Source organism: Rhinolophus hipposideros, assembly GCF_964194185.1.
Source record: "Rhinolophus hipposideros genome assembly, chromosome: 2".
NCBI lineage: Eukaryota > Metazoa > Chordata > Mammalia > Chiroptera > Rhinolophidae > Rhinolophus > Rhinolophus hipposideros.
In genome coordinates, this window is record NC_138048.1 from 88,250,725 (window position 1) to 88,269,667 (window position 18,943).

An 18,943-nucleotide genomic window follows, 5' to 3' on the forward strand; every position below is an offset into this window, starting at 1 on the left:
GTAATCTTAGCCATTAATTCACCACACTTTCATAAAATGCTGCATGCTCTGGTTTCGTTCACCAGCAAATACAGTTCAGATAAATAGTTATGTATTTATATTCAGCAGAGAGATGAGAATACCATTGAATATTAACTAGTGACTGTGCCTCCATGCAGTTCACCTTATATGTCTACACATGTCTATTGTGGATTCATTTGTCTATATTAACAATTCACATAAGTATTTTTGTATGAATGAATAACCAATGAAGCAACCCCCACAGATATATATGTACTTATTTCCATCTCATATTTATTAAACATACATAAGCAGTTACTGAAAAAAACGGACTACGACATTCTTAAGCTGACACGTAGCTCTTCCTTAATAAATACATTTATTCTTCATATAAAAGAGGTTCTTTCTTAAACTGTAATATCATAAAATTTTAACATATGTTGTGAATGTATACATGCAAGAACGTGAGAGCAAACTGATCTACATTCTCACTTAACTGTTTTTTTTCTTGATAACACAGTGAGTCTTTACTCTCCCAGCAAATAATTGTTATGTTTCATGACAAAGCCAGACTGATACCCTTAATCCTTTGAGTTATTGTGAATATTAATATCCACCAAGAAACAACTAGATTTTGAAAGAAAGAAGGAAAAAATAATTTGTATGGAATGACCATTTATTAAATGTCTTGGAAAATTTAGCACAGGGTATCCTTTGCTATCTATGATAGGGCAGCTGGTTCCAAATAACATAGTGTATCTCATTAGAGAGATATTAGATCTAATTATGCAACATATAAGTGAGATCATTATAGTAACATTATCTCAATGAGGTAAGTAAAGCACAAGTGAAATCTAACACTGTTGCTTGAAAGAATTTTTGAATGCAAATGTAAGGAATTAATGATCACTTAAGTGTACACTGAGAGATATTAAAAACCAGTCATGAATTTTTGACAGGTAATGCAAAAATAGATTAGGTACCCTGATTAATTCTACTGTAGATTAAAAATGAACTTCTTGGGAAAACATTATCTTTTAATGCAGATAGATCATTTTCTAAACAAAATTAAAAGGCAGTGGAAGAGTCATAGGCTTTATTGTTTTATGTTTATTCTATTACCTTTTCTTTGGCACTTCTACCATGTTAGAGATTCTCCAACTTTAGAGTGTAGCAGAAGCACACAGAGGGTTTGTTAAAACACAGACCTGAGTTTCTAATTCAGTAAGCTGAGTGGTGCCTCAGAATGACATCGTCCAGTTCCCAAGTGACACTGATGCTGCAGGTCCAGTTCCTATTTGAGAGCCACTGGACTAAGTGAAGGTCATTGTAGAAGACACTTCACTCACATTGTCTTCTTGATTATTTTTTCTGTAAGATGAGTGTCCAAGTATCCTATATTCTGCTTGTTATTTTCAATCAAGCTGTATATCTTGGGAAACCCAGATTCAATACAAAGAAAGCGATCCTTAAAATATAACTTAGGCTATCTGCCTGACAAGTGCATTATGCATATTTTAACAACATATTTATAAACGGCAACATAAACAATAAAATGAATAGATATTACCTAGCAGGGGAGAGGCCAGAAATAATGTTTGAGTTGTATGTGAGCTAAATTAGCTCACTCTTATCTGTAAAGAGACATTATCTCTTTCCTAAAACATTCGAGTATGTAAACTGCTTAATTGATTAATTCTAATATACAGCATGATGACTATAGTTAATACTGTATTGTATATTTGAAATTTTCGATAAAGTATAGATCTTAAGTGTTCTCATGACACACACACACACACACACACACACAAATGGTAAATATGTGAGGTGATGGATGTGTTAACTTAATTATGGTTATTTTACAATGTATACATACGAGTATATCAAATCTTCACATTGTATACATTAAATATATATATAAGTTTGTCAATTATACCTCACTAAACTGGAAGAAAAAATAATAAATGAATTGATACTGTCAAACAAATTTTAAATTAAAAAAGTAGCAATCTAATGATTATCCTATATAAAACAGCAAGTTGCCTCCCTTTATTGAGATAACTATAACTTTTGCTGATTTATTCCCTAACAGTGTGTTTAGAAAAATGCATATAATAAAATGCCACCTAAAGTTCGCATATGAGTTTTGTTTTGATTTTTACCTGTTTCTTCTCTCAAGTCAAGCATGATAATTGTTAGGGCAACAATTGATATTCAAAGTGCATTTCCAGAGGGAATATTTCCTTGACTCTATTCCGGTATCCTTCAAAATCTGATCCTTATTATGAACTCAAATGTCTGAAGTTCCATAAAATCAGGGAGCATATATGTGGTAATATACCAAAGATAAAGGAAAAGATTTCAGGACTTCAATACCAGTTATAACTTCAAATTTTCTTGTGTAAGACAGCCCAAGCCATATTTATGAAATGGACAGAGTTCTTAGTCTTGCAAAATTGGGCTATAATCTGTTTTTACATGTTGGTTTTAACTGAGCTGACGAACTCTGAAAAACCCTATTGTTGTCTCTACTCTCACCCCAAAACAGAACTGGGCACTACATTCATCTGCATATTAAAAAATGATAAAACAATGATACAAGTGCTTTTCAATCATTTTGATGTGCTTATCTTAATCCAGAAGAAAGCTCTGTTTCCCTAGGTCATTTTGTAAGAATCCAGAAAAGCTTTTCCTTATGTGGCATAATGTGGGGACAGAATCCCAGAGAGCAGGCTCTAGGCCTCACGTGGAAAGGTGCTGGCTCGGGTAGTAGATGGCCATCAGCTGTGACTCGTTGGCCATCAGCTGTTACCGGTTAGCGATTAGCCACTAATATAACTGCTGTGGCTAAACTAGGGGGTTGGTTTGGTTGGCAGAGAAGCAGACAGCGGATTGCAGATTGTGTTGATCATACTTCCCGTGTCTTGTCTGGCTGCCAGTGAGACTGGGGTGCAGGAAGACCCCTCGTTGGGTATTAGCGGATGTTTGTTTTTGTTTCTTGACCAGCCGCCATCAAGAATATAGTGGTATGACTCCCCTATTGATGGCTCTGTTTGTTCCTTTTTGGCCTCACCATATCCTGCATTCTTGTGCAGGAGCGGGACCAGAGACCCCTCATGACACATTATATCCACAGGCATAACTAGACTGAGTTCAGACTCTGTTGACTCTCCTCCGTTCTCATACTTGGCTTTACTCTGCAGTTACATGAGGAGCTTTAGGAGATACGCCTGGATCTCAACCAGAGAGATTTGGATTTAATTGAGCTGGTGGGTAGCTTAGGCCATTAGGATCTTTTAAAAATCTCCCCATGTGATTACAATGTGCAGCCAAGCTCGAGACCAATGTTTATAGTTACTTACAGGTGAATCTTATAAAAGAGCTACTAATAACAATGAAGTTAATGTAAGCATATCACATTCCAAGAGTACTAGCATATGGGAAATAGTAAAGTGTTCATTTCCATTAGTGTGTATGTGTGTGTGTTTGACCACAGAAGATATGGGGCTATCAGGGTGAAATCCACTCTATGGATTTACCATAATCTTGGTAATATGTTCAGGTAACATGCACTTACAGAAGCAACACTTAGGATGGGAGTTTAAGTTTCACTTGATCATGCTCTTTTCTCTCTTGTTCCACTGCATTAGTTCCTTAACCAGAATTCCCGAGAGCATATGATGTGTCAGTCGTCGTGTGAGGACAGAAAAACACGGTGGTGAACGAACATAAAAGTAAGCTTACCTAATCGTTGATAATATGCTTAGAAAATTGAATGCAAATGTAAAAATCATTGGCAAAATAAGACACTTAAACATTTTTTTAAAAAGATTAAACAACAATGAGTTGGTATTAAAACATAGATTACAATTGATGATTAGAAAGAATGTGAATGTAAGAGAAGTGAGAAGTGGGAGGAATGCAAAAGGCAATATGTAACAAAATATTCATCTTAAAGGGAAGGGGCCAACTATGTGCCTTCATTCTTACAATAATACAAGTATAAGGTATAAAGAATGTACGTAGACATTTTAGGGGGAAGTGCATATTCATAAAACAGGTGAACATGGTATATAACTACAAAATCATTGGAGAAGCATCAGATAATTTGAATAATGAAAATCAAGAAAATAGAAGGAAAAGTTAATAATTGATGTCTATGAAATGTTGTACCCTCTAAACAAAAACTACACATTTTTTTCAAGCATCTATGGTTTATTTACTAAAACAGATCAGTATTAGGCAAGAACAAATAAATGGTAAATAACAGAAATTGCAGAAATCATATATGGTTACAATTTAATAGTACTAAAAATACATTTTCCATAAAAATACCCCCCAGAGTATTAAAAACAATCAAACAAATTAACATTAGATAAGCAAACCAGTTGCCTAAATAACCATTGGGATAAAACAGAAAATAAAACTGTAATTGTAGACTGTTTAGAAATCTAATATTACAGCACCACATTTCAACACAAGTATGTTGTCAAAGCTCATTCAGAGACAAATTCATAGGTTTTAATTATATACATATATATGACTTATATATATGATTCATATCTATTTGAATCAAGTCTTTATCTCAAGACTTAAGTACACTACAAATCAAAGAGACAAATCTTAGAGACTGAAACAACACACATTTTATTGAAGTGGAGAAATGTAAAATCAACAAATGAATCACAGAACTTAATTTTTAAAGGAAAAATCTCTAATTTTCTGCAAAGAGTGAAAAAAGAATAGGACTGAGAAAGAATACAACAAATAGGAAATGAAAAATTATATAAAGGGCAATATTGTTTAACAAAGTAATTGCAATTTTCTTGATGAAATACTAGCAAATATAATTTGTATAGTGTATTAAGATAATATTCAATAATCCATCAATACTTTCATTTATCTCAGCCATATGTAAATGATTTCAATGACCAATTTACAATATTTGACCTTATCATATAGCAATACTGTCTCTCCAGGGATTCAAGCATTTTTACAGGGCCCATACATGTTTTTTAAGTGTATTTCTTATAATTTTATGTTTTTGTAAAAATTTGAATCAGATATTTTTATTAAATTTTTACCTGGTTTTTCCTGGATTAGAAGAGTCACAAAATTCTGTACATACTGTAATTTGAATGTAAACAGAAAATATAATATCTATAATCTAGTTTTCCTCTCAAATCCACACCCAAAATTTATCAGAAAAACAGTGTTCAATCTCTTTAAATCTATCTAACCTACTATGTTAAACATTACTCAGTTTTCTAGTCATAAACCCCACTCCATCATAATCTCTCCCTATTACCTGGGAATTAATTACAAGCCCATTAGAGATCCAGTCCTGCTACTTAATAGAATCTGAATTTCAGTTTTCGCTGAGGTAAGGGAATGTATTCAAAAACATGAGCAATTTTTAATCGATATCATTAAATTGTGTGTAAGTTTTTGAAACTTTTCATTTCTATACTTTTAATTTCATGTTACAATCTTTTTTTTTTAATTAATTTTATCGGGGTGACAATTGTTAGTAAATTTACATAGATTTCAGGTGTACATTTCTGTATTACATCGTCTATAAATCCCATTGTGTGTTCACCACCCAGAGTCAGTTCTCCTTCCATCACCATATATTTGATCCCCTTTACCCTCATCACCCACCCCCCACCCCCTTACCCTCTGGTAACCACTGAATTATTGTCTGTGTCTATGAGTTTTTGTTTCTCATTTGTTTGTCTTGTTCTTTTTGGTTTATATACCACATATCAGTGAAATCATAGGGTTCTCTGCTTTTTCTGTCTGACTTATTTCACTTAGCATTATTCTCTCAAGATCCATCCATGTTGTCACAAATGCTCCTATATCATCTTTCCTTAACGCCGAATAGTACAATCTTTTTAAAAATTCCTTTTATTTTTATTTATTTTACTTTTGGCATATATGATACACTGTTTTAATATGATACATTTTTAAGAAATACATGTTAACTTACTAGAGACCTGCATTTTACTGTCTGCTACACTTGCTTACCACTGTCCTCACTCCTTGCATTTTAGTTTTACTGGTCTTAGAACAGCCTCTTCCCCACACACACCCTCCCCCACACCCAATCCCAGTTGTGGCTCCTCCAGTTTATTGATGTGGTGAGGGTGGAACTGACTTACGGGATCTTTGTAGACTGGACATTAGGATACAGGACTATACTATGGGAGCAGCAAAGTGGTATCTCAAGCCTCATTCAAAAAGGTTGATCCAGTCCAAACCCCTCTCCAGCTTTCGTGTTTATTTATAGTTTCATTCTTCTTATTGTAACAACCCACATCCTGTAATAGGCAATAACCAAGAGCCTTAGGAGAGGCAAGCTTCTGTTGTTTGTCTTCCAGGATTTCATCCTGTGAACTTACATTTCTCTTCATAGTCTGGATACCTAGCACTTACCACCTTACACTTGAAGAGAATCAATCTAGATCATCAATTTTCCCATTTCTTAGCACCACATATTTTGGTAATTCACAAATGGTCCACCCAAATGTCTAGCAGAAACTGATCTATCAAAGACGACATGAGCATAATTGTTCATAGAGGAAAGTAAAGAAGTCCAATTCTAAACATATTTAATCATAAAAATAATTTAGAAAATATTCTAAAAAACACTAGAATGCAAGATATACTGCAGGAAGTAAGATACATCAATGAGGGTGGTTTGAAATACCACTTGAAAGCAGACTTTCATCCTGGAGCCAGGCTGTAGTTTCTTCCCTAATTAGGAATGTGCTAATATATCAGGCACTTTGCCTAAGAAATTTATATGTATAATTACATTTAATCATTCCAGTGCCTCTTTCAGGTAGATTCTATTACTGCCCTTCATGTTTAGATAAGGGAACTAAAATTTGGAGAGATTAAGAAATCGGTCCTCAATTATACAGGTAATAAATAGCAGCATTGTGATTCAAACCCTAATTTTGCACCCAACTTTAAGTTCTTAAGCACAATGTCATAACATTATTATATATTATTTTTATTGATTGCAGAGGATTGAAATCCAATTTACAGTTAAAGGAAAAGCACAAATCATAGAAAGGAACCTGAGGATTTTCATAGAAACCAAAGGCAGGAATGTAGCTGGGCCTCAGGAACACCAGAAACCGTGCAATAAACACTGTCCAAACTCTCGGTTTTCATTCACTGTACTCCTCAACCCTTCTTACTACACCTTACTTGTTCCCTCTCCCACCATCTACCCCCTCCCCCTACTAGCGTACTCACTTTGACTCACATGGTGGAAACCTGTTTGTGTGAGCTTTATATCTCCTAGTTCTAACACTCAATGCTCCAAAACATGAACTTGACTTGCTTTTGATCACAAAGCCCGCAAATCATGGGAATGGAAACCTTTGGCCAGGTTTAGGCCATTGCCCATTCTATAACAAATATCAATTCATTCACTTAAATCAAAATTAACTTGGAATGCCTTATGTGTCTCACACCACCCTGAGTACTGGGAATACAGAGGTGAATCAGATAGACAAGATCGGACATTTTAGTGGGAAAAGATAGGCAACAAATAAGATAAAATATAAGTATCTGAGAGGTAAATACATGTACAAAATATATACATAGCCAATTTTCAATGACACTAACTTAAAGCAAGGTTATATATATACATATATATGTGTGTGTGTGTATATATATATATATATATATATATATACATATATACATATATATACATATATATAACAAGTGATGGAATAGAGGTCAACATTAGGTAGAGATATAAGAGCATATTTCTCAGAGATGACATTTGAGTAGAGACTCAAATGACAAGAAGAAACCATCCATCGAAACATCAAGATCACTCCAGGAGGAGAGGATGAAAGATACAAAAGCAGTGAGCTGAGTATATTAGGAAGCCAAGGTGACTAGAACTTAGTAAGTGAATGGGAGAAATGTAGGAGATGAAGTGGGAGTCAGAGAGGGAGACAGGGACTAAAAGTCTGTTCTGGAAGGGAAAGCATTTGATTGTTATTCAAAGTGGAAACAAGTTATAGCCAGAGGGAGGGTGCTATGATTTGCCCAAGTTGGGTCTAGTATCCCTTGGGTTATATTTTAATTTGGCTGCTGTTGCTACAGCCAGAGGGCTGGAACAGGAGAAGGCACATGTCCCCTTGGGAGCTGTGGTTCTGGGCAGATAAAGCAATGAACAATTCTGTTCTGTCACAATTCCGTTCAAGCCCCTCTCTTATAAATCCCTTTAACAGTTAGTCTCCATATATTGTCAGGCACAGTAGCCAGTGTCCTTGCATAGCCAGCTTTATCTAGAAGGTTATATTTTCCACTAGTTTTAGGTATTTTAGATTTTCTGGTCTTCTGTACAATGTTAAGGCTTTTTAAAGGGGCTGGCTCAATTTGACTTATCACCCAGTTAGGAAAAATATCTTTGTTATGCTGATTTGTTGATGGGTTACCAGGTGGTTGATATCAACTTAAATACTGTCTATTGCTTGTAGGCACTGGCTTCCAGTTCCATTTCACTGGGCTTTGTATCTTAAATTTCCTATCTTCCAAGCTCTGTTATTTGCCATGCTTATTTTCAGTTGTCTTAGTAAAAGCGATTGGATCCTAAGCATGTTGGGATCACAGAGGTATAAAAGCAAGTCAAACTAACAGGCAAATGGAGTAAAATGGTAAGGGACACCAGGAGAAAGGAGAGAATCTGGGAGCAAGAAGAAAAGGGAAACTCTAGACAGTCGAGATAGTAGTGCTATCAGAAAACAAAGACATGGCCTGAAGAGTTACGAATCACTTGCAGCAGAATTAATGAGATGGAAAATTTTTCAAGGAAAAGACTTAAACATAGATAAAAGAAGAAAACACAGCATAAAAAGAAGAAAAAATAAAATAGGAGAAAGGAAAATTAAAAAAAAAAACGAAGTGCAAGGTAAAATAGGAAAACAAAAGAATGGATAAAGTAAGATCTGGTGCATTACATTAAAACAAATGTATTGTTTTCTTTATCTTTTATTCTCTGCATTTCTCATGTAGCAAAGCCAAACTGAATGGATAATTTTGTTTATGTACCCAATTTGCATAATTGTGCAATATAAATTGCAATGCTAATTAAGGACAGCCCTTGGGCTTCTGGAATTGGGTCAAAGTGGCTCCCTGAGTGTAAGGAGGTTGGGGCATTGGCTCGGTCCCCACTCCCACCACAGGGAAGCCAGGCAAGAGAAAAGAACCTCTCTGACAGTGTGTGAAATCTTGTCAGAATTTGTTGAAGACCCAAAACCGTACATCTCACTTCAAAACTTGGCTTTTAAAATTATCTTTGTGTGATTCCCCAATGAAGTGCGTAAAACCTAGAAGTTCTCCTAAAAGCTGTGTTGGTTATCTTTGTATGAGTTTTTCTTTCCCTTATTTTTTTTTTTTTTTTAATTCAGAGAACATTTCTTTTTAAACTGTAGATAATTGAGCGTGAACCTGGCATGCAATATTTTCTCACTGGACTACTGCCAGAATTGTCCCAAACCATGCCATGCCCTGCTCGGGCTCCTGAGCAAGGGGAAGACTACGAGCTTATTTCTGAGCTTTAGTTAAGTCCATGTCCTTCAAACTAAGTAAGCTATTGCACTGTAACTAAATCAAAAATTCAGTCCCAGAGAGTTTATTCTCTGCACCACTCATAGTAGGGGGCTATAAGGTATAAAGTTCATATTATCTTGAGCTTGGGTTTTTTAAGGAAAGAATATTTCTGAGTTACTATAATGAAGGCTGGCATAACTACAATGGAGGAGCCTCTAAGCTGTCTAAGCCTGTTCTAAAGGTGGCATTTTGCAAGCTTCTTTCAGCCAATGAACCCTGAACTCAAGCAAGGATTACATGCAAAATAGAAAGAAACAGAGCCCAAATCACACTGATTGAAGTAGGGATGGGAGGATGAGGGAGTGGGCATCGCGCAGGCGCCTCAGGTCTTATCTCAGGCCTCTCTATCCACTTTCCCCTCTCTCCTGCCTCTTCTGAGAATGTAGACGCCACTTCTATAAGGGATTTATTATCTATCTAACTCAGGTAACAGCGTAAAAGTTAGGGATGTTGGTTATATACACTCAATTTTGACGTTAAGACACGTGGAAGTTCTGTTCGCTGGGATTATTGTAGCAATAATTGGCCTATTTCCCATTCTGTGTTACTTTATCTTCTAAAGCAATGTTTCCCAAACTTTCTCATGTCCAGGTATCATATGAAAAAATGATGATATTTCTGTGGAACATTGGGGTAAACTAGATGAGAAATTGGGACTTTCAACAAGGCTACTCCTTTTCCAAGGTGACTGTCTCGGGTGTCTGTCCAACCCAACCGTACACCTGAGGCCACAGACATTGGTTCACGGTTGGACATTAGACTAAATTCTGACAAATGACGGTCAGTCTCAGGAGCAACAGGGAAAGTTGGCCAAATCTCGGAATATTGTTTGAGCATGTAGATACCATGGATAAATTTTCCAACTTACTCCTGGTAATGAGACAATATGCTTTCCATTTGGCTGAAGCTGGTCTGAATTGAAATTGAGTTTCATTTTCAACGGGGGGGCAGGGGGGAGAAGGGGGAGTCCTGATTGATATATATTTTATTACCTAAAATTCAGACCTCATAGGTCATGTTTCAGTTTTTCAATCTCCCAGACTCACCATTTTATATAGGATAGAGTCAAATTTTGTATCTAATTTTAGCTAATATGTAGGTCTACCTACAATGTCATCAATATGGAAGTGGTGTTCTCTCTCACTGTTTTAGTGATGACAGTGTGAGCCGAGGTTGAGCGTCATCTCTGGTCTGCTTAGTATCTTTTTTGTTTAATCTTCGTTGAGCAGCCCTGAATGGGCAGGCAGGTTGTTGGTGGCTCCTAAACCTGATACACTTTTTGGTAAATGTTCTTTTTTTTTTTTCTGCTATGACTCAGGATTTAGTCATTCTGGCCATTTTCCCTAGGATATACTCAGATCCTAATTATAAAGGCATAATTTTACAATGTAGGTATCTTAAAGAATGTTCCTGATGATTGTATAGACTATATGGAGAACACTTGCTATAGAATAATGGTTCTCAAAGTGAATGGATACTAGCAGGTTGAGCATCACCTGGGAAGTTGTTAGCAATGCATATTCTTGGGCCCCACCTCAGAGCCACTGAATAGTAAAATCTGGGGCTGGGGCCCAGAAATCTATGTTTTAATGAGATGATTCTGTTGCACAGCAATGTTTGGAGCCATTGTGAGGGAGGGTCAGGCCTGGAGAACATCTTGGTTAAGGACTTCTGAAAACCCTCTCTCTCGTTACTCTAACACACGTTCCTTATGCCTTTTTAATTTCTATTTCATTCACATTTTCTCTTCCATAGGGAACCACTAGAGCTGAATCATCCCTAATCAGCGGTGTTTGTAATTTAACAAGGTCATGCCTATTTTGTGTGGGTGACTATTGTTAGGTTCTCACTTCTCTAAAATTTTCCTGGAAGATTGGAAAATTAAGCTAACTAGATTTTTTTATTAATCACCTGCCATCATATCTCCTTCAAGGATGGAATTTTGAAATAATCATATGAACTTTTCCCCTCTCTCAGTTTTGCCTTCTTGATGATTTCAGGCTAGTATTAAAATTATTAGGTTGATGCAAAAGTAATTGCAGTTTAAAAGGTTAAAAATAATTGCAAAAATTGCAGTTACTTTTGCACCAACCTAATATATTTCCTAGGCATACAAAACATGATGACATTATAAGATACAAAACAATCCATATTGGATGGCCAGGGGACATCATTCTAGAGTTAAATCCATGTCATGAAAAGTCCACCAAAAAGGTAAACTACATATGCAGAAGCTGAACTTGCTATAATTGTATCATAAGCAACAGATACAGATAGACACGTGCCCTGTTAGGGGGTTGGAGTACCAGCTCTAGAGCCAGACCTCCTGAGCTCAGAATCAATTCCAAAACTGGTGATTGGACCTTGTGAAATCCTCTGTGCCTCAGTTTATTTCCCTGCCTATGATGGAGAATGTATTCAGTAAATTTTAGCTAAAGCTATAGCTATTGTAACATCAGCCTGCAGAGAATGCCCACTCATAATAGTCAGGCAAGGTGTGTATGCACTAAGCATCTATCTCTGAAAAGCCCCATAAAGACGACGATTTGATGACAACAAAGAATTGGTAGAGAATGATTCAGCCCACAGTAAGAGATGAAAGCAATGAATAGTTTTTATAAAATCCGCAGTATGTATTCAAACCAAATGTCACTTTAATTATATACAATGCGATTTAGTGTAATTTCCAATTTACCCAAACCCAGAAACCTGCACCAAGTTAAAGGAATAGTTCTGTTATTTCTAATCTGCTTTCTTTTCAGTTGACTGTGCAAGTTTTTCTGCCTTTTTTCAGAGCCTCATTCTCTTCTAGCCTCCCCTTGCTTCAGAAGAAGTTACATTCATGTTTACAAATGGATAGGCTGAGTTGTTGTTCTCATGCCTGTAAGCACATACTATTGTTTGTGGAAAGTGTTCTAAAATTTGTAAATAGCTCAAAGTTGATGTTAAGATAAGATTCTTGATATACACAAGACCAAAAGTGGTTTGGCTTCTCTCCATTTTGGCTACAAAAGCCTGCCAGGAATTATTAATTATCCCAGAATGTCCCTGATCTCTGCATGCTCTTTGGGTATATTGGCTTAGAATTTTACTGTATTTTTTTTTCCATTTTTATACACTACATATATCTTATTGTCTACATTTGTTCCTTCACAGTTTCACCCATCATACACTTTCTAGTCTTGAAAATTCACTTGTATGACTGTATATACTTACTAAAATATATTAAGTGCCAGGCACTGTTCTAGGCATTTAGCATACAATGGTTAGTTCTAGCCATTATGATGCTTATATTAATTTAGTGAAATAAACTGCCATTCCCTAAAAGACAAACTGACGCTTATTTTATCTACCTTATCCTTAGTAGAATGTTGGGAACATAAATAGATGCTCAATAAAAATTCCTGTATTATTAAAAGAATTATTATATTTAAAATAATAGGAACTTTCAAGGAGCCTGATTGAAGGAAGACTTAAACAGTGGGAGATTGAACTGCAAGGTACTTAAAAGGATACCTAGCAAAAATGCTTCATTTTTAGGTGAGATAATAGAGAAAATACCTGTGTCAGTAATCGAAAATATAGTGTAATTGTGAAGCAAGAGTATACCTCCAGAAGACCTAGTTGGGTGTTGTGGGAAGTATTAGATATAGCACCGATTTGAGAGTTTAAAAACTAGGATTATTGTCGTTGTCACTTAGTAGCTATATAACTTTAGACAAGCCTCCTAAGTTCACAAAACCCATGAAAATGGCTCATGCAACCTTTCAGGAATGTTGTGAGAATTAAAGATATAGAATATTTGAAAGCACTTTGATATATTTTTCAATTGTTAACTTTTTCTAGGCAGACAGGATTGATTTTCAGAAATGTGTCTTAAATAGAAAGATGATGATGAAAATGGGGAGTTGTTGGGATAAAGGGAAATGTGTCCTTGTTCACAATTATTAAGGACTACCATGAAATTCAACCCCCCAAAAGAATCTAAAATGAGTATGTGTGTGTATATATAGTGTATATACATATATATATATATATATATATATATATACTATAGATATATATATACACTATAGATATATATACACTATATGTATATATACTATATATATATATATCTTCAAGAGTGTGTAACTTGATCATCAAGAGGTTCAACTACATTGTTATATGTTACAACATGCAGTTTATACCATTATTGTATGATAGTCAATTAAAAATATTTACTCTCTTATTCTCAAATATTTAATATATAGAACAAACAGGAATTTAAGTATTACTCAAGCTCATGAAAATAACATATTTTGTGGACAACAGTTTCCTGGGTTATTAGTTACTTTGCTGTTTGTTTTTCAGTAGGCACAAGTATATTGTGAGATGTTCCATATTTAGGAAACTTATAACAAACTGTGAAGAAAACATAATGCATTTTGGGTGAGCCAAAGCAGTCTAAATATTTCATTAAAATTCAGACCAACATTTTGGGTTGTATCTTTATTCATAGGTAGATTTAAAAATATTATCAAAGGTACATTTCTCGTTGCCACTTTTTAATTTCCATTTTTAGATTGTGGGAAATACATTATACTGAAAATCAACAAACATGAGAACTGATCCTGACATTGACACTTCCAGCTTGGACATCTTGGATATCACATCTTGAAGGAGTCCTCCCTGTACCCCTCCCCCAATAGAGAAACATTCTTCCACTGTGCCGTCCTCTAATTTGCACTCACACCTTCCTCTATGGTAGTTACATGTTCACATGCCTATTTTTTGTATCAGAGAGTGAGTTCCCCAGTGGGACACACTTTGTCCTTTTCTTCTTGGTAACTTTAACATAGGACCTAGCACATTGTTGATGGTCAAGAAATGTTTCTTGACTCAATTGAAATGACTATTAATCTTTGATTAACTCTGGAAAAACACTGCAAGATTAGTTAAGACTGTCAGGAAGTCTTTATTTCAGTTTTGATTAAGCAATAAGTTGAACCTCAAAATGTCTCATTACTTGATTTAGAGACATAGAAACCTGGATGAATAACACTTATGTTCTTATGTTCTTTGAACAATATGCTTATCTTTTCAGGGAAAGGATCCACTGAGTAAGTTCATAGGAGGTGAATATGAGCAAAATGAAGTGGTGTGTGTGTGTGTGTGTGTGTGTGTGTGTGTGTGATTTGAATGTTAGATGGGAGAAGGGAGTATCAAGACAGCAGATCATGTCTGTGGAAGTTACCAGCAGTGACAGCCACTACCCAGTGCCTACACAATATCCTCTTCACCTTTCTTAACAGCCATTCCAGTTGAGTAAAAATATGTCCAGCTATAAAAACGTTGCTTTGGCAGCCTCCGGTGCAGATGGAGGCAGTCATGTGACTGAATTCTGGCCTATGATAAACTTAGTTGAAGAATCTGGTTGGGGGCTACCTGGAAAGCTTCATCAGAGAGAGAAACTTGCTGGGATGGTCCCTTATTCCCCTTGCCTTCCTCCCAGATGGATGCCCGGAGAAACAACCATCTTGCAATCATGAGGATTACTTCCACATGGTAGGCTTGATTTCAATAGGAATACAGGGGACATCTGGATCCTTGACGACACTGAATCACAGTACTCATCCTACCTTCCTGTCCATGGGGTCGTTGCATGAGATAAATAAACCCCTTCCTGGTTTAACTCACTGTTGTTTTTTCTTGAAACTCAACCCAATCTGATACATTTGCCCTTCCAAGGAAAAGGGAAATACATGACTTTCAAAGTCTGATGAGACTTGTATACGGCCAAAACTACTCTACTGAAATAACTCCATCTTCACCCCTGGTGCAAGATATGACATATGGTGTCTGGTCATTTCTATGTATTTATTTGTTAGTTTTTCCCAAAGCCTATGTTTAAAGAACCCATGAAAGATGTCTTAGAGGTAAATAGGTAATTTCTGTGGGCATCAATAGGTAAATTCAGTTAACTATGTGTATGCCTTGGTTTGGCAAAAATCAAATAAGCAACATTCCTCACATACTGCTGTTTTAAATAAGTTTTATTTGTCTCTGGGTGTGATGCATACTGCAGAAGCACAATCAGTGAACATTGGCAATTTGCTTAAATCGCGCTCTTTGTCCTATTTATATAATTGTGTCCATGGTTCTCAAGTGATATGTTCCTGCAGCTCATCATCTGAAAATCTTTCCCAGATGTCCTGAAATTTTTTCATTAATTTTAATATTTTATTTTTGATAAGTAATTGCACATGCTTGTGACTGGGAGAGAAAACACCCTTCTTTTAAACCCAGAGGATGATTTGGCATTGAGAATAGTTGATTCATGCTCTGCCCACTCCACCCCTGTTGTTCAAATAGAGATTATTGAAGAAAGCCCTGCCCTATACATTTAGTTGATCCAAAAATCAAAGGGAAAAATTACTGTATATTAAAGATTTCTGCAGGATCTATGTATAACTCAGTTGTTTCTTTTTTTCCCCATTAAAAATCATATTATCCTAGAATAGGTTCCATTCCTAAGTATCAAAACTGGAACATGGGTTTAAAATAAGAAGGGACAATCTCTTTGGTGACATTTATCCACAGAAGTGATATCTCTGATTAGTGAAATTCAGGTCTGAAAACCAGGCCTGCTATCTCTTAACTTGTGGAACAATAATAAACTCTATATATTGACATGAAGAACTATTTATGATGGGCAGCTATCATGACATACATTGTTTCTCTTTATTAATTAAAATGCTTTTTCATGGGAAGTGTGTACATATACTCGTATGTGTATACTCAAGTGCATATATGTGTGTGTGTGTTTGATTCATTAGTTCTAAATATACCAAAAGAATGAGAAGAAATATTTGTACTTTGAACTGAAGGACCTGGCTTAGCTCAACATATGTACCATCTACTTTCCAGTGTCCAATCCATTACCATGAATGATGGAACCTAAAGCTAAAATTGAATTTGCTAGACTCCTTTGCAGCTTGGTTTCTGGGTGAGATTATGTTTGACCCATCAGATGTCCTTACATAACAGTGAAACAAAAGTCACGTAGCTGGCTGATTCTGTATATTTTTAATGACCTTTATTGGGGTACACTTTATAGAGAGTACAATGTGTACATTTTAAGTATATAGTTTGAGGAGTTCTGACAAATTTTTAGACCGGCGTAACCAGTATTGATATAAAGGTACATAAGAATACCCTCACCCCCGAAAAGTCCCTTGTGCCTCCTTTCAAACAATTTTCCACGCCCACCCCAACCCAGGCAACTATTGATCTACTTTTTATTACCACTGAGTATAGTTATCTTTCCTAGAGATTCAAAAAAGTGAGATCATATATGTAACCTATTTAAGTCTGGGTGATTTCACTCAGAGTTGTTTCTGAAATGCATTCCTACTGTTCATATGGTACACAGGGTTCTAAGATGGCCTCTAAGATTCTTGCCTCCTTGTATACACACCTTCTCCCAGTTACTCAAACAATAATCTAGATGATGTTGTGAGAAATTTTTCAAATGTAGTTAAAGCCTCTAATGAGTTTACCTTAAATAGGAATATTTTTCCTTGGTGAAACTGACCTAAATCAAATGAGCCTTTAGAAAAAGTTAGAGATATTTGAAGCATGAGAGAAACTTTGCCATTGGCTTTTAGAGAGAACGTCTCTATATTGTAAAGAAAACCTCATGGCAGGGAACACCAACCAGCCTGTAGGAGCTGAGCACAACCCTGTGTTGACAGCCAGCAATACAGCTCCAGCCTCAGTCTTATGACCATAAAGAACTGAATTCTGTCAGCAACTACATGAACTAAGAAGTTCTCCTGATCCTCATGAGATCACAGCAGTGGCCAACACTTTGAATTCAAGCTGGTGAGACCTGAGGGGAGAACCCAGCTATCCATGCCCAGACATCTGATGGACAGAACTGTGAATTAATAAATGGGCATTGTTTGAAGCTGCTAAATTTGTGGTCATTTGTTATGCACCAATAGAAAATGAATCTACTGTGTACATCATTAGATTGTTCCTTTTTATTGGTGAATGCATGTGTATATTATTACATAACAAATCACCAATAGTCCAGTGTCTGAAAACAACACACATTTATTACCTCATATTTTCTATGGTTCAGAATTCTCGGCACGGCTTATGTGAATAACCTCTCATTTAGGGTTGCTAATAAGCCAGGGAAGAGGGATCTCAGCTGCGGTCTTATCTGAAGGTTAACTTGGGAAGGGTTCACTTTCATTCTCAGTTAATGTGGTTGTTGGCAGGATTTAGTTCCTTTGGAGTTGTTAGACTGTTGGCCTCAGATACCTCAGATACTGATAGCTGTTAGTCAGAGGCTCCCTTCCATTTATTGCCTGCGGGCCTACCCAGTAAAAAATTTGCTTCACCAAAACCAGCAAGGGGGAGTGTCTGCTAGCAACATGCTACAATCTCCGGTGATATACTCGTATATTGCAAATGGTTTTTTCTGTTTCTGGCTTGCATACTCATTTTTAAATGCAATTGAAGAGCATTTTTTGCATTCAGTGAAGTTTATTGTATCTGTTTTTATGTTATGATTGATACTTTTTGAACTAACTATAAAAATATTTCCAATATAACAAATATATTTTTATCCTAGAAGTTTTAGAATTTTAGCTTTTATTTTTACATCTGTGATCCATTTTGAGTTTAATATTTATGTATATTTTGAGGTAAGGGTTGCTATTTTTTATTTATAGATATCTCCAATTGGTCCACCATCATTTATTGAGAAAATTCTCCTTTGGCCACTGAATTATTTTGTCTAAATTATTATGTGTGAAATCAAACGACCATATACGCACGGTCTATTTTTGAATCACTTATTTTGTTCCATTGATCTATATGTGTATCCTTTCACAAATACCATTGTCTTGATTACTGTAAAATTGTTGGCAATCTTGGAACCTATGTATTCCAGTTTTGTTCTTTTATCATCTTGTTTTGGCTATTCAAGGTCCTTTATATTTCCCTATAACTTTTGAATTAGGTTGTCAATTTTCCTCAAAAATAAAGCTGACTGGAATTTTGAATAGGATTTTATATAATCTATAGATCAATTTGGGACAAACTGGTAACTTTTAATATTGAGTATCCTAATCCATGAACATGGTATCACTCTCCATCACGGTCTTCTTTAATTTCTCAGCAATGTTTTATAGTTTCAGTGAGCAGGTCTTACAATTTGTTAAATTCTAAGTATTTCATGGTTTTAGATGCAATTATAAATATTTAAAAATTAATTATCCTTTGTTCATTACTAGTACATAAG

At 35.6% G+C, this 18,943-nt stretch overlaps 1 long non-coding RNA gene across 5 annotated transcripts in view; it reads left to right on the plus strand.

Annotated features, from left to right (window-relative positions):
• The window catches only part of LOC308488727, a 521,148-nt gene that overhangs the window by 390,655 nt on the left and 111,550 nt on the right, over positions 1–18,943 (plus strand). For all 5 annotated transcript variants that reach the window (XR_013991939.1, XR_013991940.1, XR_013991941.1 and 2 more), the window contains one exon: positions 3,651–3,734. This is a non-coding gene — a long non-coding RNA (uncharacterized lncRNA). The remainder of the gene's footprint in view (positions 1–3,650; positions 3,735–18,943) is intronic.